This window comes from Oncorhynchus gorbuscha, unplaced genomic scaffold (genome assembly GCF_021184085.1).
Source record: "Oncorhynchus gorbuscha isolate QuinsamMale2020 ecotype Even-year unplaced genomic scaffold, OgorEven_v1.0 Un_scaffold_1721, whole genome shotgun sequence".
Classification (NCBI taxonomy): domain Eukaryota; kingdom Metazoa; phylum Chordata; class Actinopteri; order Salmoniformes; family Salmonidae; genus Oncorhynchus; species Oncorhynchus gorbuscha.
Genome location: NW_025746415.1, coordinates 73677 through 78453, shown reverse-complemented (window position 1 = coordinate 78453; position 4777 = coordinate 73677).

The following is a 4777-nucleotide window of genomic DNA, read 5'->3' as shown; positions in this document are numbered from 1 at the left end:
AGCTTTTTAGCTGCTAATTGGTAGGAAGTGAATTCCGATAGTTAGGGTGGGAAACCTTATGACAGTCTACGGTGCATCAGTTAGAAAGCTCTGGACATCTTCCTGTCTCATATTTATAGCAGTACTCCTCTTGATACCTCCAGCCTGCCTGCTTAAATAACTGGAGCAGAACTACTGCACCACTCAGTGGAGAACTGAACACTATAGTTGTAGTCTGCATTACTTCCTGTATTCCCTCAGTAGTTTAAGAGAACGTTTCAGGATAAGCTGTTCTTTACCTCCGTGCCAATGGAGGCCGACCTTTAACCTCACCCACACTTAGGAAAATGTTGTTGCTCACGTAAAAGTGGGTTTATGAAAATATGTAATTTCAAGACTGTTCTAAATGTTACATCTGCATGTTAGTGGTACTGTAATTTACAAGTTTAAAATGCGACCGATTTGCCAAAGGAGGCTGTGAATGAAGCCTACATGCTGTAAGTAAATATTAGTCTACTCTCGACAAGGTATATGCTTTTAAAGAAATATTGATGGTTCTTGTTAATGTAACTGTATAACTGTAAGGACTGAATATTACGTCAACTTTTATATGACAGGTATAAATGTATTATCCATTGCACCGTGTATAAACACATGAAATATCCATTTGTTTGGCTAATATGAGTGTACTGTATGCTGTAGGTACACTGGTAGCATGTGGTAACATTACACAATGCTTGGTGGTGGTGAATGCGCTCGCATATCAGGATTTCAATACTCCTCTGAGTTCATAATTCACACAGGTTTGACACAGACATGAATTATTGAGAACAAAATAAAGATGAGAAAATGGAAGCTGTTGACTGCTACAAGCTATTTACTCAGCCAAGGAACTCACATCAAATGGTTGCATACACATTTTTGACCAGAATCAATACTCTCTAGTTAGTGTCAGGGCATCTGGTTGGTCTGACATGGGGCTGGGAGTCAGGGGTTTGTCAGCATCCCCGAGTAGAGGAGTCTCCTCTGTCGTTGACAGTGACTGGATGGTTGGTGTGTGGTGGGGAGCAGACTGACAGTTACGGAAATTCTGTTGACGTTCTCTCAGGAAGGAAGAGAACACATTGCACAGCGGTGGACCTGCATCAAGCAGAGAAAAGACTGTCAGCAGGCAGCTGCTGACAAAGTGCTGTGTCTCTCTGTACTATTTGATGTATTGGCAGGGCATAAATATCCTCAGGGAGACAGAGTCTTGAACTGAACACACCACAGCTAGAACTGTCATCAACTCTCCCGGATTTGGCCTAGTGTTCTATAGTCAGCCTGATGGTCTACCTCACGAGCAGTAACATTATTCTGGGACTATTTTGTAAATGCCCTAATCAACTGAAAAGCAAACAAAGGAATTGTATGAGCTCTCTCTCTCTGTGTGTGTGTGTGTGTGTGTGTGTGTGTGTGTGTGTGTGTGTGTGTGTGTGTGTGTGTGTGTGTGTGTGTGTGTGTGTGTGAGGCAGAAGATTGAGGGCTCAGGTTGTGGCAGGGAGCCATGGGTACAGGACAGGAGTAGATAGGAGTTGGCTGCCGTTCTGCCCTCCCCTCTCCGTAACTCAATTACCATGTCATATTTCACTCCATGATTTCATTAAGGTTCATTTGCCTGCAGAGATGCCCAAGTAAAAGCTTACTTCTGCTTTTCTTTGTCCTACCACTCTGGGTTCCCTAACCAGACCAATGTGATTTGAGGGCAGAGTACAGATGTCTCTCTGTCGATGCCGTTAGAAATGAAGCCCATTCTATTATCTTAATGAAGTTGATAAAAGAATACAGAGACAATTTTCCCTAAAGCCATTTTGTGCTCTGTGTGACCCTAAAATGTAATTTGAGATGGACAGTCTGGGTGACCTTCATCAGTTTATCCTGGGTGGGGGGGGCTTTGACCTCTGACCCATCAGGATGCCTGAGTGAGACAGGAGTGGTGGCGGGTCATGACCTCTGACCCATCAGGATGCCTGAGTGAGACAGGAGTGGTGGTGGGTCATGACCTCTGACCCATCAGGATGCCTGAGTGAGACAGGAGTGGTGGTGGGTCATGACCTCTGACCCATCAGGATGCCTGAGTGAGACAGGAGTGGTGGCAGGTCATGACCTCTGACCCATCAGGATGCCTGAGTGAGACAGGAGTGGTGGCGTGTCATGAAATAATGAACACAGTCACTGGCTTTTCGTTCCAACAGAAAAGTGTTGTGGAAATTCATTACTGAGAGAGACTTGGTCTTAGACATTTCTTCAAACAATCATCTTTATTTAACATCAATGAATTATTGCAATAATGAGACCGTCAGCCCACCAGTCTTGACTGACTGTTAGGCTGAGAGTCTAGCCTTTACAGACAACGCACAGTTTTTATATAGCTGATACCAAGATTGCTTAGTCAGTCACTTCTAACCTTCCCATAAGCCACCTTGGTTATCTACACAGGATGGTCTTTTACATAGTTTCCCAGATGCCAGGAAGATGAGACAACATTATTCTTAATTCTTCCAGGCTCTCTCTATCTCGAGTCACACAGACCACATCTTGTCTATAGAATGCTAGCTTTTAGGTTATCACCAACACAAGTCCGGAAGGTAGCAAGTTCAAATCCCCGAGCTGACAAGGTACAAATCTGTCGTTCTGCCCCTGAACAGGCACTTAACCCACTGTTCCTAGGCCATAATTGAAAATAAGAATTTGTTCTTAACTGACTTGCCTAGTTAAATAAAGGTACATTAAAAAAAAAACAAGTTTTATATATAATGTCAGCTTCAAGCTATCTCTCGTAGAACCCATGTCCTCAACACCCAGACTAGCTGCAGGGTGCAGAGTGGAGACCATAAAACACAGCATTAGCAGGACAGAAATATCTTACTGTTTGTTAAGTAAATAATAGTTACATATCCAACAAATAAGGTGAATACATCATGTTTCCCTCACAAAACAGAAAGTGTGTTATTTGAGTGCAGGTTGTGGTGGAGTTAAGTTACGGTTGTAAGGGGAGGAGGGCGTGGGGGGGGGGTGACGCTGGGCTGGGGAGGCCTCAGGGCAGGAAGCAGGCAGGGACCCAGCTGTCCACCCAGTCCCAGTGGAAATCCCTGACCTATAGAGAGGAATGACAGGCATGCAGGGTGCTGCTGGCGAGGCAGGGACACAGCCACACATAGAAAATGCAATGCATGCACGCACGCGCACACGCACACGCACACGCACACGGGCCTTATTCCAACCAGTGGAGGTCGGTACTGTTTAAGATGAGGGATGATTTTTTTTTTCAATTACAGCATATTGGATGACTGTCATTCATATTCCGTTCACCTATCTCAATGTAACATTGATAGGTTTAGGATACTCACATTTACCGTATAGCCATCATGAGGATGCTACAACCTAGCCTATGAGTGAAAGTTTACAATGTAGCACAGGTCGAGAGAAATTTCACTAATCAAGGTGACAGACAGTGACACATTCAATACCGCCTTGCACACTCTTGCCTGTATCGAGCTGATCTAGGGTGTAATCATTAGCCCAACAGTTGCAAACAAGAGTTTCTATTGGAGAAATTCAGGTATGTTTATCCCCTTTTTGTTCAATTAATGTTTTTAACAGAGTAGGTGGAATGAATACACCCACTCACACAAACACAGTTCACTTCCATAGCAGCCACACACACAGTGTGACTTTGATCATTGGCTAATTCCTTCTTGCATCTACACACTCTCCTCCTCTCACCTTTACCTTCACTTGTGGACTTCAGTGCACAACACATCAGCTGTCAGGCGAAAAAACACATTCCAAGCCAAATCTTCATATCATAACCGCTACACACAGCCTACACTGTTGTCACCATATTAGCTCACGTCAAGTCAACATGGCTACTAGAACTAACACGTTAGTAAACCCGCTACAATAATGCACTAGTGTATAGTCAGCAAGCAGTTACACTGGCGGCCCCAGTGGCAATAAATTCATAAAACCAAAAGCTTACCGTGACTTGGAAGAGTTCCAGTGTTGGATAGCCTTAGCCAGCTAGCTAGGTAACATAGCATCCCTCTCTGTTTGAGTAGGCTAAACTAGCTAGCGAAGTAAGTGAAAGTGGAAAAAAATATATAGCTAGCTCTCTCTCGCTTCATTTTTAAAATAAATTCCTTTGTTTAGCTTCAATTATTGTCTTTCTCTTTGAGTCAACTACTCACCACATGCTATGCACTGCAGTGCTAGCTAGCTGTAGCTTATGCTTTCAGTCCTAGATGAATTATCTGATCCTTTGATTGGGTCAACAACATGTCAGTTAATGCTGCAAGAGCTCCGATAGGTCCTCTGGAATTTGTGTACATTTTTGGAAGGGGGTGAGAACCACGACCCTCCTAGGTTTTATATTGAAGTCAATGTACCCAGAGGAGGAAGCTAGCTGTCCTCCAGCGACACCATAGTGCTACCCTACAGAGTGCTGTTGAGGCTACTGTCAACCTTCATTGCAACACTGTATTTTAATAGATTATTTGGCGACATTAATATATTTAGTTTTATCTAAAAAGGTTCACTTTAATGTTTCACTGTTTTTATGTTTATGAAATTCACTGAGGAGGATGGTCCTCCCCTTCCTCCCGAGGAGCCTCCACTGATTCCAACCCAATGTCACACAGACTGACATTGCACACATTCTCATTAAATAATGTCAGCCATGATGTTTCCTTGGCAGAGGAACCCTGAAGAGGGGTAAGAGGTTAGTTTGAGGAAGGAGTTGCGTTGACCACATGCTACC